The 24,283-nt window shown below is 37.4% G+C and overlaps 1 protein-coding gene and 1 pseudogene; both read right to left on the reverse strand.

Annotated features, from left to right (window-relative positions):
• Positions 1 to 20,812, reverse strand: part of LOC116885426 — an 82,279-nt pseudogene extending 61,467 nt beyond the window's left edge.
• The window catches only part of LOC116900171 (cytochrome P450 2J3), a 326,660-nt gene that overhangs the window by 149,113 nt on the left and 153,264 nt on the right, over positions 1 to 24,283 (reverse strand).

A 24,283-nucleotide genomic window follows, 5' to 3' on the forward strand; every position in this document is an offset into this window, starting at 1 on the left:
AAATCTCTGAGCAACAGTAGGTTCTTACTAAGTGGTATAGTTTGAGATGCTTCAACACTGAAGGTTTTGAGAACTGCACTTAGGACACATGACTAGGTGGCATGAATCTTACTTTTTTAGCTTTCTCCTTGGCTTCTTTGGTACTTCTTTTAAAGTCATTAATTCCCTTCATAGGACTAATCACCTTGTAACATCATACTATTAGTAATTAGGTTGCAACAAGTGAATTGATGGGGAATACAACACTTGTTGGCATCTGCAATAGTGTCTGGGTTTGGTGTCTGTATACTATAGGAAACACCCTCCAGAGAGTGTCCTACATGGGGATCCATCACAAATACAAAACAATAATTATAAAGAAATTTGTAACAAAAAGCCCATTTCAAAATTGAACTTGGAGAATTTTCCTGGGAGAGAAATAAATGTTTATCAATTATTTTACTGTCCATATAAAAATGAATTAAGAGTACACTGTAACATTAATCTTATCAGAATCAATTTGTTGTTTATGTACTTAAAATTTAGCTAAAGAACCTCAAACTGTGATAGTCCCATCTCCAGCTCTTTAAGTATTTTGACTAATGTTCGGTGCCACCAATCTCAATTCTTGTGTTTTTAACCTCACAGTTCAATAATGTTAATTGTGTTCGTATTATAATATAAGCAATGGCCAAAACGTTTCATCCGGCAATTTTCGTCTTAAGGCAAAAACAGTTGGCCAGACTTTACTAAATTGATTTTATAGGTTATAAGGTATCACCCAAAATTAATCAAAACCAAATCCAAAACAAAAGGACAAAAGCAACAACAATACCTATATTGTATAACAGAAAAATATTTCTAACCTCATATTATTAAAATTTGCTAGAATCTGAAGGAATAAAAAGATGATAGGATGGAATACTTGCTGGAGCAGATGCCAGTCAGTGGAGACAGAAACGATCAAGCACAGTCATCTCTGGAGGAAAAGAATCAGTTATTGCAAAGTCATCAACTTCATGGAAGAATTTGAAATGACTTGGGTAGATAATACTTGAAAAGATTCTTCTAGAACGGGGGAAAAGTGTGACAGAACACTCATGGTAGAGTGAAGATCCAATATCATGTCTAAGAGTCATGAATAGGGACAGGGCTAAGAGAGTGCAGGAAGGGTACTATAGAGTATGGGTGGGTTTGAGGCTGGAAAGGCAGAAAGGTGGTATTACAGTGTAGTAAATACCAGGGCAAAGAGTTTGGACAGAGTGGAGGGGAAATGGGGAGAGCCTACTAAAAAGGGAAGAAAGACATGAGTGGAGGCACTCTGTACATATCTGCATCCTTGGGACCCATCTCAGTCCTGACAGAACATATGGAAGGGATGCCCATTCCCAAGTGTGCATTGCCTCACAGCTATTCCATCCTCCCATTCTATCGTGGTATCTACTGGTCCTCTCAAAGCCAGAGCTTCCAGAAGCAGAATTCTGCATTGTGAGGTGCAGTCAGCACAGGCTATGGAGTATTGGATACAGGGCTATGTAGAGCTGAGCCCAGCATAATGTAGTGGATACTGTCTCTGATCCTGCTCTGAAGAGATTCAGAGTGCTGCAGAAGAGGTGTCCTTGACTGAAATGTGTACTCTTCTCTGGGTGCTAGAAAATACAGTGATTCTTCAGAAAATTTGTTATCTCAATACCCAGGTTCAGATGCTGGGTACCAAATTTGAATGCTGTCATTTGAAATTATATTCCCTTTGACCTCCTCAGGCTGCAACTATATCATTAGAATATCATGCTCCAAACACAAAAAGATTAACACATAGGGTCTTCTTTACCCTGGAGAATGAGTTTGGAAGGATTCCTTTGAAATGATATTACATTGACTTCAGAAAACACTTTTCTGCACCTAGTGCTAGAGGTTGACCAAAAGCTTCTGGTACTTAGGTAGATGAATGTTAAGGTGAAGATAATTATTTTCTTTGTGATTATATTTTTGGAAATGCTAACAGAATAGAATAAATATGCACGCATATATTTGGCTTCTTGTATCACTACATCACTAAGCCACAACATGATCTAAGATGTTCATTTCACATTTGTGTGTTTCAATCTATAAACTAAGAGTAATACATGCAACTTAAATATACCATATCAACTGTTTGAGGTATAACACACACACATATCAAATACAAGTGAATTCTTTGTGTTTACTGATCCTTTGACCTCTCTGTTAATATCCCAAAGAGAACAACTTACCGATTCCATCTTTTTTCTTTGTGGTATATAATTCCATCTTTTATAACTTCCTCTGAAAGCATCATTCTTAACATTGCTTATAATAATGATGGTCACATACCTCCACTCTATGTAACAAGTAATGTAGCTCCTCTTCTGGGGATAAAACATTGTTTCTAATGATACTGTCCAAGAAGTTGAACCATAATAGAAAAAGGAAAGAAATTTGCTATGTTGTCCTGGGTAGAGAAGGAAATCTATAATCTAATGAGTCAAAATCATAGGACAGATTCAGTGATGTGTATTTTCCAGAGGCCTATTAAGGTTAGAGCTTTAAAATAGTGTTATAATTTGCATCTAAAATGATTCTTACAAGCTCAAGTTTTGACTACTTGGGACTTAGCTGCCTACTTTAGGATAGTCTGAAACATTGGCATATGTGGTCCTGCTGGACCAGTATAAGTATGACACATTCCTTTGGCTGTGTCGAAGATCTAGGTCCCAGCAAGTTTCTGCTTCTTGATCTACCATGACATAAACAGACTCCACCACACCCTTCCCCCATACATTTTACTCATTTTACTTCATGGTGTACCAATTAAATATTAGCCAAAAATTAACCTTCCAATTCTGAAATTGTTTCTGCCAATTATTGTCACATGATGCAAAAATATCTAATATACCAAATTGACTGTTTTCTGTTTGCTAGTATAGGATAAGATGGTATTTATAACCATACAATCATGTGATGATAGATGCAACATCCATCCATTAAAAGTGCCTGTGTCCTTCTGTAGGGCTGAGATGGGGTGAATAATTGCCTTTAGACTGACTTATCCACAAATAGAGCTCTGAAGTTTAATTGTTACTTTCTCTTTGTATATATTTTCTTCATGTATGGGTAAAAGACAAAGAAGAGCATGAAAAGGAAGTATCTGCCATTTGCAGTCAGGACTTTGTATTTATAGTGACACCACTGAGTTCATATTACTACAAATTTTCACTTACAAGGGATATATGAATTAATGACCTAAAAAGTTGTCTATATCTTCAATTTTGGAACCTTCACATGTTACTCGATGAGCTAAAGCACACTTTGTGCATTTGATTGATTTGAGAGAGGACAATTATCCTGAATTTCCTTAAAAGGGGACAGAGGGTTAAAACAAAATAGATCCAAGAAAAAGAGATGCAATAGTTTGGAAACAGAAGACAGAAGAAGGAACCAAGACACAAGATATCAGTGCTTTCTAGGAGTTTAGAAAGGCAGCATGGTAGTTCCATTGCCTTTCAATGAACCATGTGTAGTCATAGGAATTAAAGCCATGAGAACTTCAGGAGAATAAATATCTGCCAAGTAAAAGCCCTAATAGTGTGGTAGCCTGCTGCAAGATCAATTGAAAACTATTAAACAAATACATTGTCTGTAAGAAAAAGACATGGAGTAACTCCCTCGCATTTGCATTTCATTGAGGAAGGTGTCAGTGAAGACTCTTGGCTCATCAGGGTACCCATCTCTGCTTGTTGTCAATCATACAAGAAACAAACAATTTCAGTTTTTCCCAGTTTCTGAACACTGATGTTATACAGGGCCATATTTCATAATCCATGGAAAAATATTGTAGAGCTGTTAGGGAAAATAAGACAGCAATGGAGACAGCATGGTGGCATTTTAGAATGGGTCTTTTTTAAATATTTTTTTCTTGGATATTTTATGTATTTACATTTCAAATGTTATCCCCTTTCCCCCTCTCCCATAGACTCTCCCCCCTCCACCTGCTTCTACGAAGATGCTCCCACTCCCACCTCCCTGTCCTGGTCTGTAATACAGCTTGAGGTCAAGGAAAGTGACCCCCTCAGTTCTTTTACTGTTGAGAATAGTTTTCACGATCCTGAGTTTTTTGCCTTTCCAAATGAATTTGAAAATTGCTCTTTCTAATGCTATGAAGAACTGAGTTGAAAATTTGATGGGGATTGCATTGAATCTGTAGATTGCTTTTGGTAAAATGGCCATTTTTACTATATTAATCCTGCCAATCCATGAGCATGGGAGGTCTTTCTATCTTGAGATCTTCAGTTTCCTTCTTCAGAAACTTAACATTTCTGTCATACAGATCTTTCACTTGCTTGATTAGAGTGACTCCAACATATTTTATATAATTTGTAGCTATTATAAAGGGTGTCATTTCCCTAATTTCTTTTATGTCTTGTTTATCCTTTGAGTAGAGGAAGGTTTCTGATTTCTTTGCGTTAATTTTATATTCAGCCAATTTGCTGAAGTTGTTTATCAACTATAGGAGTTCTCTGGCGGAAATCTTGGAGTCACTAAAGTTCACTATAATATCATCTGCAAATAGTGATATTTTCACTTCTTTCTTTCAAATTTGTATCCCTTTGACTTCTTTTTGTTGTCTAATTTCTCTGACTAGGACTTCAAGTACTATATTGAATAGGCAGGGAGAGAATGGGCACCCTTGTCTAGTCTCTGATTCTAGTGGGATTGCTTCAAGTTTCTGTCCATTGAGTTTGATGTTGGCTACTCATTTGCTGTATATTAGTTTTACTATAGGTATAGGCCTTGAGTTCCTGATCTTTCCAAGACTTTTATCATGAAGGGTGTTGAATTTTGTCAAATGCTTTCTCAGTATCTAATGAGATGATCCTGTGGTTTTTCTCTTTGAGTTTGTTTATGTAGGGATTACATTGATTGCATCTATCCTTGCATCTCTGGGATGAAGCCTACTTGATCATGGTGAATGATCCTTTTGATATGTTCTTAGATATAATTTGCAAGAATTTTATTGAGTATTTTTTCATTGATATTCATAAGGGAAATTTGTCTGAATTTCTCTTTCTTTGTTGGGTCTTTGTGTGGTTTAGGTATAAGTGTAATTTTGGCTTCAGAGAACAAATTGGGTAGTGTTCCTTCCATTTCTATTTTGTGGAATAGTTTGAAGAGTGTTGGTATTTGTATTTGGTTTCTTCTTCTTTTTTTTTTTTTTTTTTTTTTTTTTTTTTTTTTTTTTGGTCTGATAAATTCTGCACTAAACCAATCTGTTCCTGGGCTTTTTTTGGTTGGCAGACTTTCAACGATTTCTTCTATTTCTTTAGGGGTTATGGGTCTGTTTAGATGGTTTATCTGATTGTGATTTAACTTTGGGACATGGAATCGATCTAAAAATTTGCCCATTTCCTTCAGATTTTCCAGTTTTGTTAAGTATAGGCTTTTTGTAGTAGGATCTGATGATTTTTTGAATTTCCTCAGTTTCTCTTGTTATGCCTCCCTTTTCATTTCTGATTTTGTTAATTTGGAAACTCTCTCTGTGTCCTCTTGTTAGTCTGGCTAAGGGTTTATCTATCTTGTTTATTCTCTCAAAGAACCAGCTCCTGGTTTTGTTGATTCTTTGTATAGTTCTTTTTGTTTCTCCTTGGTTGATTTTAGCTCTGAGTTTTATTATTTATTTTGCTGTCTACGCCTCTTGAGTGAATTTGCTTCTTTTTGTTCTAGAGCTTTCCGGTGTGCTGTCAAACTGTTAGTGTTGTATGCTCTCTCCAATTTCGTTTTGGAGGCACTCAGAGCTATGAGCTTTCCTCTTAGCACTGCTTTCACTGTATCTCAGAAATTTGGATATGTTGTGCCTTCATTTTCCTTAAATTCTAAAATGTCTTTAATTTCTTTCTTTATTTCTTCCTTGACAAAGTTGTCATTGCATAGAGCTTTGTTCAACTTCAATGTGTATGTGGGCTTTCTGATGTTTTTGTTGTTATTGAAGTCAAGCCTTAGTCCATGGTGATCTGATAGGATGCATGGGATCTTGTAAATCTCCTTATATCTATTGAGGCTTGTTTTGTGACCAATTATATGTCAATTTTTGAGAAGGTACCATGAGGTGCTGAAAGGAAGGAATATTCTTTTGTTTTAGATGAAATGCTCTATAGATGTCTATTAAATCCATTTGGTTCATAACTTTTGTTAGTTTCACTGTGTCTTTGTTTAGTTTGTTTCCATGATCTGTCTATTGATGAAAGTTAGGTATTCAAGTCTCCTACTATTATTTTTTGTGGTGTAATGTATGCTTTGAGATTTAGTAAAGTTTGTTTATGAATGTGGTTGCCCTTGCATTTGGAGCATAGATGTTCAGAATTGAGAGTTCATCTTGGTAGATTTTTCCTTTGATGAATATGAAGTGTCCTTCCTTAACATTTTTGATATCTTTTGGTTGAAAGTCAATTTTATTTGATATTAGAATGACTACTCCATCTTGTTTCTTGGGAACATTTGCTTGAAAACCTTTTTCCCAGCCTTTTACTCTTACTAGTATTTGTCTTTGTCACTGAGGTGTGTTTCCTGTACAGAGCAAAATGCAAGGTCCTGTTTATATATCCAGTCTGTTAGTCCATATCTTTTTATTGGGGAATTGAATCTATTGATGTTAAGAGATATTAAGGAATAGTGATTGTTTCCTGATATTTTTGTTGTTAGAGGTAGAATTGTGTTTATGAGACTATCTTCTTTTGGATTTGTTGCAAGGAGATTACTTTCTTTGTTTTCCTAGGGTGTAGTTTCCTTCCTTGTGTTGGAGTTTTCTATCTGTTATCTTTCACAGGGCTGGATTTGTGAAAAGATATTGTGTAAATTTGGTTTTGTCATGGAATGTCTTCATTTTTCCATCTATGCTAATTGAGAGTTTGACTGGCATTTGTGTTCTCTTAGTGTCTGTAGGTCATCTGTTCAGTTTCTTCTAGCTTTCATAGTCTCTGTTGAGAATGCTGGTGCAATCCTGATAGGTCTGCCTTTACATGGTACTTGACCATTTTCCCTTACTGCTTTTAATATTCCTTCTTTCTTTTGTGATTTGGGGTATTTTGACTATTATGTGATGGGAGGAAATTTTTTTTTGGTCCAATCTATTTGGAGTTCTGTAGGCTTCTTGTATGTTTATAGGCATTTCTTTGGCTAGGGAAGTTTTCTTCTATAATTTTGTTGAAGATATTTACTGGCCCTTTCAATTGGGAGTCTTTGTTCTCTTCTATACATATTACTATTAGGTTTGGTCTTCTCATTGTGTCCTGGATTTCCTGGATGTTTTGGGTTAGGAGTTTTTTGCATTTTACATTTTCATTGACTATTGTGTCAATTTTTTTTATGGTATCTTCTGTCCCTGAGATTTTCTCTTCTATATATTGGTTTTGCTGACGTTTGCTTCCTGATCTCTTTCCTAGGTTTTCTATCTCCAGTGTTGTCTCCCTTTGTGGTTTATTTATTGTTTCTATTTCCATTTTTAGATCATAGATGGTTTTATGCAATTCCTTTACCTCTTTGGTTTTGTTTTCCTATAATTCTTTAATTACATGCAGATCAAGACTGGAAGGGTACATTTTTTCAATATATAGTCTTCTTTTTCTTTCTCTCCATGTTTCTTAATGTGAAATTATAGAGACAGCTTTTGTTTTCCCTCTTCTCTACTTCAAAATTATTTCGATTCTGTCATACAAAATATACTGAGCCTCAGACCACTTCTTAAAGCCCATCTGCCTATTATGTGCTATAAATGCCACCTCTATATCTGGACATTAGGACAGCACTTACCACTTTTATTGATTAAATTATCAATGCCATTATAACTTATTTGAATGTAATTTCCACTGAGATTTCAATGTAATCCCACACTTGACTCTAAGCCTTTCTATATTCAAGGACTGTTTAGAGATTCAGAGTTGGACAAGATATTTGGTATCCTTGTATGCTACAGAATCAAAAATGCCCAAATCTTTTTCATTTCTTTAGATAATCCAACCAGAGAAGCCTTGAGAACATACTGAGGGCTCAGGCCTACACTATTCATTGTACCCCAAAGTGCCCCTGAAATTGTTTTAATCATGCCCCTCACTTCATAAAGGCAATGGTCAAATCTCCTTGCTCCTTGGAGACAGTTCTCCTGATTATCCATATATATATATTTTTTTTTCAAATGTTATCCCCTTTCCCAGTTTCCTGTCCGTAAACCCCCATTCTGTCCCCCTCCCCCTTCTTCTATGAGAGTGTTCTCCCATATGCTCCAACATACAACAAAGACACATAGTCCACTATGTTCATAGCAGTCTTATTTATAATAGTCAGAAGCTGGGAAGAACCCAGATACCCTTCAACAGAGGAACAGATACAGAAAATTTGGTACCTAAACACAATTGTGTACTACTCAGCTATCAAAAACAATGACTTCATGAAATTCATAGACAAATGGATGGAACTAGAAAATATCATTCCTGACTGAGGTAACCCAGTCACAGAAAAACACACATTGTATGCACTCACTGATAAGTGGATATTAGCCCAAAAGCTCAAATTACCCAAGATACAATCCACAGACCACATGAATCTCAAATAGAAGGATGAACAAAGTGTGGATGCTTTACACCTTCTTAAAAGGGGGGGGATAAAAATATTAATAGGAGGTGATATTGAAGCAAAGTTTGGAGCAGAGACTGAAGGAACAGCCATTCAGAGACTGCCCCACATGTGTGTACAGCCCATATATATACAGCCACCAAAACTTGATAAGATTGATGAAGCTAAGAAGTGCATGCTGACAGGAGCTGGATATAGCTGTCTCCCAAGAGGTATAGCCAGAGCATGTCAAATACAGGGGTGAATGCTAGCAACAAACAATTGAACTGAGAATGGGGTTCCCATTGGAGGAATTAGAGAAAGGACTGAAAGAGCTGAGGGGCTTGCAACCCCATAAGAACAACAATTTCAAGAAACCAGAGCTCCCAGGGACTATACCACTACCCCAAACTATACATGGATTGACCCATGGCTCCAGCTGCATATGTAGCAGCAGATGGACTTGTTGGGCACCAATGGAAGGAGAAGCCCTTGGTCCTGCCAAGGCTGGATCCCCCAGTATAGAGGACTATCGGGGGGATGGGAAGGGGTGTGGATGGGACGGAACACCCTTATAGAAGAAGAGGTGAGGAATTGGATAGGTAATAACATTTGAAATTAAATAAAACATCCAATAAAAGGAAAAAAGAATTCTTTGTTTTGCTCTGTACCCCATTTTTAATAGGCTTATTTGGTTCTCTGGAGTCTAACTTCTTGGGTTCTTTGTATATATTGGATATTAGTCCTCTAACAACCAGATGTAGGATTGGTAAAGATCTTTTCCCAATCTGTTGGTTGCTGTTTTGTCCTATTGACCACGTGCTTTGCCTAATAGAAGCTTTGCAATTTCATGAGGTCCCATTTGTCGATTCTTTATCTTAGAGCATAAACTATTTCTGTTCAGGAAACTTTCCCTGTGCTCATGTGTTCGAGGGTCTTCCCCACTTTTTCTTCTGTTAGTTTGGATGCATCTGGTTTTATGTGTAGGTCCTTGATCCACTTGAGCTTTGTACAAGGTGATAAGGATGGATCAATTTGCATTCTTCACATGCTGGCCACCAGTTGAACCAGCACCATTTGTTGATAATGCTGTCTTTTTTTCTACTGGATGGTTTTAGCTCTTTTGTCAAAGATCAAGTGACCACAAGTGTGTGGGTTCATTTATGGGTCTTCAATTCTAGTCCATTGATCTACCTGTCTACCATACCATACCATTTTTGTCACTCTTGCTCTGTAACCTTATTTCTTAAAGTTTTTGCCTGACTTGTGTGCACACACACACATAATAAATGTATTTTATTTAGTGTGTATGCACACTAAGGGTGATGAAAATGTTTTAAAATACATACAAACATGTACATACACCCTCAAATGTGTACCTACCAAGATAGTTAGGGGACTAGCAAAAAGAAAACCAGGCTTATAAAATCAAGTACTTGTTGTTAATTTCACCCTATAATATTCAATATTGATGGGTAAGCATGATAGACCAGTAAGCTATGGAGAGTGTTTGAGAGGCTACATGGATGAGAGAAAAAAATGGGGCATAACTTTAGGTGACATTTGTACCCCCAATGTTTATATTTTCTAGAATTAGAAGACTGATAGCATCAAGTGTCAATGGGTATGGGGCAAGTAGAACCATGTCATCAGACAGAAAAACTGGTGAACGATTAAGGAACCCTTACAATTCTCAAAATGGTAAACAGAAGGCATTTGAATCTGCTCTTGAACAGATTCCTGTCCTGGAGCATGTAACTATGACACCCCACTTAGAGGACCATGACAACTGTTTATTTAGTTAGCATTGAGCCCAGAGTTCCATGCTAATGGGGTATCAAGACGGATTGGCCCCCAGGGTTTAGCCAATAAGCTTCCCTTCCTAGACATTCCTTCCTGTAAAAGTTATTTGATCTCTGGTTTACTTTGAGTAATTCATAAATATCCATTTTTCCACCATGAATAAACTGTTTGGACAAGCAAGGACAGTCTGCTGCCTCAAGGAATGTGTGGTGGGAAAGCCTTCTATTATTTCCTATAATAAATTAACTTCATAGGACAGAGAAATACACATTGCAGAGCACCACATAAGAAGCTCTGACCAGAACATACTAAAGGGGTTCTGGCATGTACCAAGTACTCTGCTAATGCCTGGGAAGTCAGACTTACTATCAAGCTTTAGGTACAACACTGGGTTTATTGTCCCATTTGTGTTCTTAGCTGCAGAACAACTGGGCTAGAGTCATGGATATATTTTATCTGTTCAATCCCCAGTTCCCAGGCATGGTACAAGATCCAGTATGATAACTTACACATTTAGAAATAATCTGTTTTATGAATGAAAGGTTCCCAACCCCTAAGGAATACTGACCTTTCTTTATTTTGGCTTCCACTAGATGGCAGACATCTTCCTGCATGCAGTGATCTCAGCTCTTTTCCAAGCACAAACTCCTCAGTGTCATCTGGGGAAACCTTTGCTCCTTCCATACTTGCCCACTTGAGAAGATCAATCCTGGAAGGAAGAGGTTCAGCATTATGACATTATAATTTTTGTCTAAAAGTAGGTCATGAATTATGTGTCGAACAGATGTTCAAGGTAAATGTAAAGTGCCAAATGGGGCTTGAGAGATGTCTAGAGAGAACATTCCTAAGTAAGAATCACAGTGGATTAACATGTCCTATGATCTACAACACCATACATGTATATTTCTTACATACTATGTAATCTATTGTTCTTAGAAACTTTGCATGCTTATTATCAGTCAGCAGAAGGTCCATTTTAATTGCTATAAAAGAAAATGAGGGGCACATATAAATTACACTTTTCAGGTGTTCAGAGTCACATCTCCTGGTTCTAGTGTAGACATAAAAGCATACTAAGTGCTGTTACGTTGAATAACAGGAATGAACTAAAGAATACAGCAGGGCACATAAATTGAAGAGATAATAAAGGCATTATAAGAGATCTATTGGTAAGTACACGCTTTAAATAATGAAAATATATCTCAATATTGTCAGAAGCAATGTATACTCTATGCAGAAAACAGGAGGCAAAGATTCTAGTGTGCTCAGCGCCCATCACCTATTTCATATAACTTGCAATGGCATGCTCAAGCCTATTTCTCAACTTTCCGAGAAATCCTGAACATTTTAGACACAAGCCTTGTTCTCTCTGGTCCCCAAATATCAAGCAGGAGGCACTTTCATCATTCAGGACAGCATCTTCAGCAACTCAGAGACTTCCTTCCTGAAACCCTTTGTCAGAGGCACCTGGGTTCCTGCCTCTCCAGATTTTCTTCTTAGTTTTTTGCCACAAAAGTCCCACAACTTTTATTGGCTTTTTTCTTCTACCAACTTTTGAAGCACTAGAGTTTTTGAAGACTACCCCTCCACTCTTCTTGCTGCATATTTGATTTTAGTAAATCTCATCATTCCTGCCACTAACTATCCTCTACTGACAGTAACCTAAGGTGTGCACTCCAGACCCTTGTTCATGACTATGTGACTTTGAGAGTTTCAGTTGTTTAGACTCAACACATCTGTGGCATAATTTATTACTTATTCTGGAAACTCCTAACAAAAACTAGCACCACTAACTACTCTGTCGCCTCTCATTCTTCCTGGTTGCAGCTTGTATCAGGAACCAGTTTTGTGACAGTTCCCCTGAGAGTCTCAAATTCCTATCATATATATATATATTATATATTATATATATTTTATATATATTATATATATATATATAGAATATATATATAATCTGCTCATGAAGTTTTTTGCTTGAATGATTTTATTCCTTGTGTCTGCAATGCCACCATCTTGTTATAATCAAGTGTCATTTCTTGATGAAATTTTCAAAATCTCACCTTTTGTAACCTCTGATAATAATTTCATACTACCCTTCTTCCATTTCCTAACTGAAAGCCTAAGTTATCTTCAGAGTGTGTAGTATGTAATCTTTTCTGCTCAACATCATTCTTGCTGTCCACATGAAAAGAAGTATATAGGCTCTTCCTAGCCAAATTCATAAAATTGTGCCACTTGATTATGTCTTTTAGGTACTATGCTTGCCTTGTTGGACATCTAGTTTCTCCAGGTCCTAGTTCTTCTCATTATTTCAGGGCTATTCTTTCCCTTTTCACTATTTCCTATGTTATTAAATTAGTGTCCTTTGGACAAATTGCTTTTGTAGATTAATATACTTGATGTTCTGCTATGAATTTTAGAACAAGGGGGGTTGGAGATTTAGCTCAGTGGTAGAGCGCTTGCCTAGCAAGCGCAAGGCCCTGAGTTCAGTCCCCAGCTCCAAAAAAAAAAGATAAAAAGAAAAAAACTTAGAACAAGGAACTTGTTTTAATGATAATACGGATTAGTCATACTATTCCTAGTCTAACACTATCTGCAAGGCTAGAGGTCCTAGTGTGGCATGGCGTCAATAATGAAATGTAAGAAGCCTTAAACAAGGTGAACAGCAGAAAGAAGAAGGTGACTTACATTCATATTCATAGGCCAAAGTGTTGGCATGGAAAAGGAGAAATAAGAAAGTAGTGTGTCTCTCTGTGGCAGGATGGTGTGGTTACTTCTTACCAAAACAATTAGAGTTAGTTTTTGTAAGGCATATGGTTTCTTTCAATATCTATTAGAGGTGACCCTCATTTCCCAGTCTCCTCTGAGAGGGTGGGATCTCCATAGTGTATACACCCAACCTTGTCACCTTAAGTCTCTGCAAGGCTAGATGTATCAATATCCACTTAGGGCAGTCAAGGCTGCTCAGTTAGGAGAATGGGATACATTGACAGGAAACAGCTTTAGGGATAGTCCCTGCTCCAGTTGTTGGGGAGGCCCAAATAAAGACCCAGCTGTACATCTACTGCATATGTGCGGTGGGGTCTAGGTTTAGGCCTTGTATGCGGTTTGGTTTGCAGTTCAGTCTCTGAGAGACTCCAAGATTTCAGGGTAGTTGTCTCTGTTGGTCTACTTATGGAGCTCTTACCTCTCCAGTGCCCTCCATCCTTTCCCAGCTCTTTCATAAGACTCTCCCAGCTGGGTAAAGATGGAGGACTTGGCTAGGGGTCTCTGCATCTGTTTCAATCATATTTTGAGTGGAGCCTCTCAAAGAACAGTTATGGTATGCTTCTGTCTTCAAGCATAACAGAATAGCATGTGTCAGAGATTGGTGCTTGCCCTTTGGGTATGTCTCAAGTTGTGCCAGTTATTGGTTTATCATCCCCTCATCCTCTGTTCCACCTTCGTTCCTGCATTTCTTGTAGACAGAACAAATTTTGAGTTGAAGGTGTTATGGATGAATTTGTGTCCTTATCCCACCACAAGTGTCCTGCTAGGACAGGGACCTTTAATAAAGAATAATCATTATACCACACACTCCATATTGTTTAGAGAGAATATACTGTCTGTTGTATGTATGTATCATCTATCAATTAAGAAGCCTATGTCTATGGCTTAGGCAGGAAATAGAGGTAGCACATCTGGGAGAGAGAAAGGATTCTTGGATAAAGACAGGCTAATAAGATCAGCCCAAAGGGATTGGGGTTTGGTCTGGCAGGGCACAGCATCTAAACTAAAATACAACAAACACCAGAAACAGAGACAGGCAGATCTCTCTGCATTCTGGACCACTCTGGTGTAAACCATAAAGTCAGGCTGGAATCTCTGCTGACAGGTATAGCCACTTGCAAATGATGACACATTTTTCTCCTTAAAGATACTGTGTAGGTTTTTTCTTAGTAATAATTAGGAATAATTAGTCCTGAGTAATTTAAAAAATAAATGTCAATTTTAAATTTATATATTGTGAAAGGAATATAAGTATATTTACCCATGTAAGGTATGTTTATAATTTCAAGCAGAAAGATAATGTTTTTTCTCTTGTCAAAAGCATTTTCCCCTAGGAAAGATGTATTTTGCTAGTCAATGTAAGAAATCCAGAGACAAGAGAATAAAGAATAATAGTGTTAAGCTTATTAACTCTATTGCATACTAGTTATCAGCTTGGTATTACAGAACACAAATGCCTTTTGCCAGAGGAGATAAATGAATGAAATAAACACACATATCATAGAGACAATGTGATATTGTTTTAAATTTGAAAAATAAGGGATTAATGCCAATTGAGGTTTAAATGTGATATGTCATCATGATATTCAATTGGACACACTAACAATGGTGTAGTTTATAATGGCATGGATTGGGGACTTGCTTCCCCCTGTGAGATAGGGTGTCATAATACACTGAATGCCAGTCAGTCTCCTTGGATGCTGATAACATCTCAGCCTAGTGCATGACACATAGCCCAGAACAAAACCTCGGAGCAGATAAAATGTGGCTTCAGAATGTGACTATAAACTAGATGAAAGGGAATTTAAATAAAGTTGAATACAGAGAAGAACATTAAATTAAGAGAAAAGGGGTAAGATAAATAAATCCACATAGATATTAATCTCCAAAGGGAGAAAGACATGGGAATTGATGTGTTTTCAAGGGTAAACAGATAATAAATAAATTTAGGCCTTTGAGCTCAGGCAAAGGCAAAAACAGAATCCTTGTGAGTTTGAGACCAATCTACAGAGCAAATCCAAGCGATCCCAGGCTAGACAAAGAAATCTTGTCTCCCTGTCCTTGATAATAATAATAATAATAATAATAATAATAATAATAATAATAATAATAATAATACAGACCTTGGTAGAAAAGACGCTGCTAAATTGGGTCTATCTCTATTTTTAATGACTTCAGACTGCAGACAATGAACATGCTATGTTAGGAGAGAGGGTCTGTATCTGTATTAACAGGTAGCAAGAAAAGGCTTTGGACTCTGTCCAAAGTAATAAAGATCATATTTGACTGAGTGAGACCCCTGAAGATCTTGGCTACAGACAATAGTGTGATTAATAAGATCAACAGAAGAGATAATTTATACATTGATCCCTTTACATTGGGACAGGTCTTGGACTGGCTAAGACTTCATGTCTATATACGGGCAAAACATCTTATTGGCTACAAAATTCTCATGAATTAATATTACACATTATCCTTTCAGATGACATAAATGGGGATTATCTTGCATTTTTAATATATGGTGAAACTAACTTCTAAAGAAAGACGCTGTCTTTCATCTGCTCAAACAAAGAGCAGGAGATCATCCTTAATTAATCTGCACACACTGTGCATTCCATACAAATGTCTTTGTAGAACTGTACATTTTTGTAAAGTTTGTATATTACAGCGTAAAAGACCAAGAGGACAGCCTTGATGATGAGGAATTTACTCTTGAGGATATAGAAATGCTGAGACACACTGTTCTGACTCCCTGATCGATCCTGACTCAAACTGATGCTGGTTCCAGAGACTTGCTTCTAGTGCAGCTTTAGAAAAGACTGTTAATCCCAGATGACCTCCATTCATCTAGCCTCTCAGACTGTTCCAGTCAGGGCTTCAGTTAAGCTCTGCAGTTTCTCAGCAGACAGAGTCTAAAAAACAAAAGCCGTAGCTAAATCTTTTTCTGATTTTCTTTGGCTCCCAAAACAGATTTTTTTCTCCAACTAAGCAAAAAGAATTATAAAAAGATGGTTGTTTCAATCCCTTAAGTTGAATTTGATGGGTTTGGTCATTTTATGAATTACAGTTATGTTAGAGGATGATTACAAATAACTATGGTTTTAGGGAGGAAACAAAATAGAGAGGTTATATTGAAGGACTTCTTTTCTTTTTCTCTTCATTTTATCTAACCTTTCTTCCTTAGGTAAGGAAAAGGGGGTTGAAAAGAAAAAGAGTGGATATAGGAATATAAGGTATTAGACAAATGGTGGTAGATTATCAAATCTACCTTTAAATCAAATCAAGAATATTTTGTAGCCATAATCTTACATTGGTAGAGATTCTTATATTTTGATGAAGAATTGAGGTTATATTTTGTTCCAATGGTACAGAGTTTTGTATATTGATGCAGATTTAAAGTTTTCATTCATATAAATCTTTGCATATTGATAGAAAATTTAAGATTAATTTTGTTACAACATAATTTTGTTTCAGCTCTTATATACATATTATGCCTACATAACTCATTTAGGAATACAAAGTTTAGTTCCAGGACTTTTAAGATTCGTCATTACAAATGGTTTAAGATAAATCAGTAATGAGAGTTAATAGTCAGTCAAACTCATTCATTTATTCATTTTAGATACTAATTTGAATTATCACAGAAATATATATTCTGAGTTATATACATATGGTGGCTGTAACATGCAATATTTGCTTGTTCAGGTATGCTATAGATAGATGGTCCTCAAAAACATCAGATATCCAAAGAATATGGCATTTAAAGTTATTTCATTATTAAAATATCTTTTGACCATGAGACAGGTTTGCTCCTGAGAGTATACCAATTCTACTTCAACTAATATGATGAGCATTAAAAACCCCTTATCAAGTGGCTTCAATTGTGTCAAGGTAGCTACTGGGCAAAGACATCAGTGACAACTATACCACCACCACCACCAACAACAAAAACAGTAACAACAAAAAACCACCCTAACTTCATCTGCAGACAAAATGATATCCAGAAAGGATAAATGGATGCAGGGAAGTTGACCGCCAAGCTCTGCCAGTTCACAATAAGCAAGTCTTTTATAATTCCTGCTTCACAAAAAGTCTGTCCGATATAGTGAGCCAGTAGACTGAAGATAGATACTCCAACAGTATAGAGAATATATTGAACACTGTCCAGTCAGTCAGCTTTCTTTGTTATTTCCATAATTTTTGGAAGGTGTGTCCTAGCACTTCCTGCACACGCAGGTAATATTTATTCCTTCCAAGATCTCTGATTTGGATGAAGACTAGATAGTTATAGTCTCACAATTAAGCTTGAGTTCTTCAGCATTTAATAATGTCTAAGATGTTTTTAGGATGGTAATTCAAATCAGGATAGAAATTGAGTTAAGTATAAAATTTTAAACAGACAAAAATAGGATAGGTAATACAATATTTTCTAAAGTTGCCAAATACATTGGACTGGACATTCTAAATGTATATAATACCTTACAGTTTTCATAATTGTTTCATAATTATTATAATTGTATTCAACTTGAAAGAAAGGGAGCCTTTTATTGAACTAAGAAAGGGAATTGCAGAGAGAATTGAAAGAATAAAAAATGCAGCTAAGAAGTCAGAAGTTTAAAAAAGCCCCAAATACCTCCAATTCCAGACCTTGCCCTCTACCTGTACTAGCTGACCATAAAGTTAGATTAAAATCTTAGAGAATAATCTTGAGAAACAGGAAGCTCCTCCCAGGAACTGGTGGACCATAAAGTTTAACAATCTTGAGAAACAGGAAGTTCCTCCTTGTGATTTTTCATTAGTATTCTCGACACTTTCCAATGACACCATCCCTGCCCCCTTGGGTTGTGGTTTCTCCCTTTAAATACCCTTTCTCCCAGCCTTTCAGGGTTGAACTCCACTGCCCCTGCGTGGGATATGAGTCTCGACCCCAGTACACTGGTTCCTATCAATAAACCTCATGTTTATTACAGCAAGGACGGTCTCACATGAGTTCTTGGGGGGTCGCATCATCCCGAGACTTGAGTGAGGGTCTCCCTGCTCTGGGGGTCTTTCAGAATATCCCACAAATTATATGCATGCATCATCTGTCAATAAAAAACCTATGGCTTGTGGCTTAGGCAGGAAGTAGAGGTAGGATATCCAGAAGAGAAAAATGTCTGAGATAGAGCCAGGGTGGAAAGATCAGGACAGGTAGATGTGAGGAGCAGGACACATGTTATGTGAGCACAGCAAACAAGCTATGTGGCCAAACATTGGTCATAGTAATTAGGTCATGTAATTTATGGTTCAGTAAGAAAAGGGCTTAACTATATGTCCAAGGTATTTGTAAATATATTTTGAGTCTGAGTCTTATTTCTGGGAGAATCAGGCTGGGAGTAAGAACTAGACCTAACTTCAACAATATTGCTCAGAAACCTGACAGAAATTTACCATTTTCATTGGAGATTCTTTCTTACAGAATAGTGACAAGGCAGTTCAAAAGTTCCATATGAGCAAAGGCTTCTTTGATTAAAGGCAGTCTAGTTATGACCACTGGTGTTGAGTCACCAAGATTCAAGCTAAAAATGTTCCTATATTTCTTCACAAACTGAATAGTGTCCCTGTTTTCATTCTGTGACTTCACCTAGTAGGCTGCAAGTTAGAACCAAGCAGTTTGTTTGTTTTTTTTTTCAGAGATAGAACAAAGGCTACTTAACTTAATCCCCTGCTGTTTTAAGATGAGGTGCTAAATGCCAGAGACTCAGTTTCTGGCCTCAGGGGAACTCAACCAGACAATTCAGCTACCATAGCAAAGTGAATTAGACTTAAGGCAGGTAAACATTTTATTATTAAAACAACCCTAAATATATCACAAGACCAAGTCTTGTCCAGTCCCCTCCCATTCCCCAGATGCTCTTCCTCTGCTACCTCAAGAGAGAATCAAGAAGAAAGAAGAACAATCAGGCCTGGCCCATGTTATGGATGTTCTTAAAACTTGGAGTTTAGTGGCAGTTAGATAGTGGGGATTATGAGTGAAGGTTTGGATAAGGGAGTTTTGGGAAGGGAGAATATGGAGCTAGAGACAACCAGAGCATCTATGAAAATGCAGCACATACCCTTTTGTGCAGATTTGGAAGAGAGTGTGTGATTATTTTCAAAGAGTCTTCTACCTCTGTGTTTATAAATCGTACCTGTGCTGAACCACCTCTGTATTTGTCATTCTGGATAGGGGGAGGACTGGTGCAAGACTGCTGTGTAGATCAAGAGCAATACTGCTAGGCCAGCAGATGGGAAAGGGTGCTTTGGTCAAATGTTATGAAGGAGCAAGTGTATGGGTAGGAAAAAGAGTTAGAAAAAGCCATACCCGACTCTCCTGAAGAGCAGCCAATTTAACAACTGTGTTGAAAATGAAGCATTACTTTGTGAAGCCATGTGATTGTATACTCATTAAACTGCAAGCTCCCATGATTGGTTGAGTGCTAAGAAAGAATATCGAACATTAAATAATTACAATTTGTATTATGTTGCATTAAAGTGATTACAAATCTGGAGAGCTCTCTCCACAATTACAAAAATGTATGACCCCAGGTGTTTGGTATCAAGTGTTGATTGAGTCTCTGTGGCAGTTCCCTCCAGGATGACAAGACCATTGCTGTGACCAACAGAGAAGCTATGATCACCTGCTTGATATCTTTGATGCGTTGCCCCTGTGGACACTGATTCATGGAGAGGTAGGAATGTTTTATGGTGTTGGTAAGGCCCCTCAGTGAGGTTGCATAGGTGATAAACAATTGATAGTTATTGTAATAGGGAGGAAACTATTCATTTGTTCAGCTGCCTGAGAGTCAAGTAGAGAACTCTTGGGTGAAAGCTGCCCTTGCGTCATATATGCTCTTTTCAATTGTCTCTGAGACATTTACTGGTTCATCAATCTGGGTACATATTCTGTGGTCTATTAGTACAATCTAAAGTGAATAGACAGATATTATACCTCCCTACAGACTTAATGTGACAGGCCCACTAGAATAAATTAAAATTTGTTTTTAGCTTACCGTGTCCTGTTCATCAAATGTATTACATAGGGACATTTTAGCTCTTCCTTTCTTCTTTCCTGCCCCCCCCCTTCCTTCCTTCCTTCCTTTCTACCTGTGACTCTTTCTTTCTGTCATTTTATGTATTTTAATTAATTTTTCATGAATGAATGAATTAATTCACTTTACATCCGATCGTAACCCATTTCCCTCCTCTATCCAAGGTCTCACCCTCACAATCCCCGTCTCCTCATTTGTTTCTTCTCTTCTGCTCTGGGAAGTGAAGAAACACCCCACTTCCTACTATGGATATTAGCCTGCCCTGGTATATCTTGTCACAGTTAGACAATGTGCATTCCATCCCACTGAGGCCAGACAATGCATCCCAATTAGGGAAAAGGGATGCAAAGAGAGGCAACAGAGTAAGAGTCAGTCTCTGTTCCAATTGTTTGGGGACCCACATGGAGACCATGCTGACCATCTGCTATATGAGTGTAGGGTGCCAAGGTCCAGTCCATGTATGCTCTTTCATTTGTGATTCAGTACCTTTGAGGCCCCATTGACCCAAGATAGTCGAATTTGTATATCTTCTTCTGGTGTCCTTCATTCCTCCAGTTCCCATACTCCTTCATCCCTCTCTTCTATAAGGCATTCTGAGCTCCACATAATGCATGACTGTGGGTCTCTGCATCTGTTCTTATTAACTCCTGGATAGAGACTCTCAGAGGACAGTTATGCTAGGGTCTTGTCTGAAAGCCTAGCAAAGTATCATTAATAGTGTCCCAGAGTTGGCTCTCTCCCATGGGGTGGGTCTCCACTTGGGCTAGTAATTGGTTAGCTTCCCCCTCAAACTCTGCTTCATCATTAGCCATGTATATCTTGAAGGCAGGACATATTTTGGTATAAAGTTTTTGTGGGTAGTTTGGTATCCCCCTTCTTCCACTGGAAGTTCTGTCAGGCTACAGGAGGTGGACACATCAGGCTCAATATCACCCACTGTTAGGTGTCTTATCTCAGGTCATTTCCATAGATGCCTAGGATGCTCCCCATCCCTGGTCTCTACCACACCAGAGAGATGCCCACTCCACTGATTTTCATTATTTTCTCTCCCAGCACTTTCTTCTCCCACACTTGACTGATACCCAAACATATTCCCTTTGTGAACTGCTCTCCTACCTGTTTCCCTACCTCTGTCTTCCTCCCATTTCTATTTTATTTCCACTTGAGCAAGATTCAAGTGTCATCCCTTGGGCCTTCCTTGTAACTTAGCTTCCTTGGGTCTATGGATTTCACCATGGTTATCCTTTACTTTATGGCTAATTTCCACTCATGAGTGAGTACATAGCATATGTGTCTTTCTGGGTCTGGGTCACCTCACTTAGTTTGATATTTTCTAGATCCACCCATTTGCCTGCAAATTGCATGGTGACTATCTAATAGCTGAGTAGCATCCTATATCACATTTTTAAAATACATTATAAGTTGGTTCTAGTTTCTGGTTATGTTGAATAAAACTGCTATGAACAGAGTTGAGCAAGTGTCCTTGGGGTATGGTAGAGCATCTTTTCCATTTATACCTGGAGTGTTATAGCTGGATGTTGAGGTAGAAATATTTCAAATTTTCTGAGAAGTCACCAGATTGATTTCCAAAACCTTGCACAAATTTTACACTCCCACCAGCAATGGAGCAGTGTTCCCTGCCTTCACATCCTCTCCAGGATGTGCTGTCACGTGAGGATTTGATGGTTGTCATTATGACATGGGTAAGATGGAATCTCAGAGTTGTTTTGATTCGCATTTCCCTTGTGGCTAAGAAACTGAACATTTCTTTAAATGCTTCTTAACCATTATGATATTTCTGTTGAGAATTCTTTGTGTAGCTCTGAACCCCACTTTTTAATTGGGTTTTTGGGTTGTTGTGTCAAGTTTCTTGAATTCTATATACATTTTGGATATTAGCTCTATGTTTGATGTAGGATTTATGAAGGCATTTTACCAGAATATAGGCTCCTGTTTGTCTCATTGATATTGTCCTTTGTCTTGCAGAAGTCTTGACGTCCCATTTATGATTACTGATCTCAGTGCTTGAGCTGGTGGTCTTCTGTTCAGGTAGTTGTGTCTTGTACCAATGAATTTAAGAGTATTTTCTACTTTCTCTTTATTATATTTAGAATATCTGGTTTTATGTTGAAGCCTTTAGTCCACTAGGACTTGAGTTTTGGGTAGAGTGATAAATATGGATCTAGTTCTTTTCTTTTACATGCAGATATCCAGTTAAGCCATCACCATTTGTTGAAGGTGCTTTCTCTTTTCCATTATATGATTTTTACTTCTTTGTCAGAAATCAAGTGTCCGTGGAAGTATTGGTTTATTTCTGGGTCTTTGAATAGATTCCATTGACCAACCTGTCTATTTTTATGCCAACACTATGCCTTTTTTTGTTTAATATTGCTCTGTAATACAACTTGAGTTGAAGGCTGATGATACTTCCAATAGTTCTTTTATTGTACAGAATTGTTTGACCTACTCAGAGATTTTTTCTCCATACAAATAAAGTATTATTCTTTTAAGGTCTATAAAAAAGTGTATTGGATTTTTGACGGGATTGTATTGAATTTGCTTTTGGTAAATGGTCATTTTTACTATGTCAATCCTAGCAATCCATGAACATGGAAGATCTTTTCAAATTCTATCAAGCTCAGTGTCTTTAAGAGACTGGAATTCCTTATCAAACACATGTTTTCAGTTGCTTATTGAGGGGTACACCAAGATACTTTATATTACCTATAGCTATTGTAAAGGGTGCTACTTGTCTAATTTATTTATCATTCAATGAATCATTTGTATAAAGGAGAGTTACTTGTTTGTTTCTTTGTTTTTGAGTTGATTTTTTTTATCAGCTGTAGGAAATCTAGGGGAGAATTTTGGAGTTCTCTTATGTATACTATCATATTATCTGTGAAAAGAGATAATTTGACTTCCTTGCTAAATGACATTTTCTTGATCTCCTTAATTTGTCTTATTGCTTTAGTAGAAATTCAAGTACTATGTTGAAAGATGCAGAGAGTGTGAGCACCCTTCCGTGTCCCTGATTTTAGTGGATTTATATTAACTGTCTTTCCACGTAGTTTAATATTGGCTAACAGCTTGCTGTAACTTCCCTTTACTGCCTTTAGGTATCTTCAGCCTGGTTTGCTGGGAGTTAGGGTGGGGATAGGGTTGGGTGGGGGTCGAGCTGGGGATGTGTATGGGGGAGGGGTGGGTATGGGTGGGTAGAAGGCTTGGGATCCAGAAAGCAGAGTCATTTCATATTTCTTAATCTTACTTGTTTCAGTAGATGTAAGATTTCTGCTCTACAGCCCATTTTAGAGGAAGGAAACAAATGTTTACAGGTTTAAAGTTCTTTATGAAATCATAGGACTCATCTGGATGATCCTGGGTGCTTCGTCCTATAATCCTCATCTTTCCCTTTGGTTGTCAGCAAAAATGTTGTTATCATTAGGCTTATATGAATTCAAGAAAAAGAAGACTGGACTAGAGGGGTAGAACTCTGGAGTTTTCTGTTCTCACTGAGCTGTCTCCTATTAGAAGAAGCCATCTTTAATACTTAGTTACCAGGTTAGAAGACACCTCAGGTTTGTCATATCCCGAACCTTCCCCTGGTTCATGTAGTCCAGCTTTTGAACCAGACTTCATTTTTAAAGACTGTAGGCATTGCATATTCCATTCACCAAGTTCATTGTGCCAACACAGTCCTTTGTCCTGAGTTCTTCTGCTTTTGGGACTCACAGTGAGGTATCAGTATTGGTTTGTTTGTTTTTAAAAAGATAAGTAATTTATTCTAGCAATGTTAACCATGCTAAGTTACTTCATACAATGTAAGACAATGGATTTCGGAATGAAGTTTGCCTTGAGGCACAGCATTTTATAATCCATTTTTGACTCCCTATTGAGAAAAAAATGTGTAAGTGGATGGACACATGAAAGGACAATTTTTCTAGTACAACAGAGAAAGCACAGACTGAGGAATGACAATACTGGTTGTCACACTATAAATTTATAAATTTATGATTGTGATTTGGGAATGTAAGGGCATATGTGCA

The sequence above is a fragment of the Rattus rattus genome, chromosome 1 (genome assembly GCF_011064425.1).
Source record: "Rattus rattus isolate New Zealand chromosome 1, Rrattus_CSIRO_v1, whole genome shotgun sequence".
Classification (NCBI taxonomy): domain Eukaryota; kingdom Metazoa; phylum Chordata; class Mammalia; order Rodentia; family Muridae; genus Rattus; species Rattus rattus.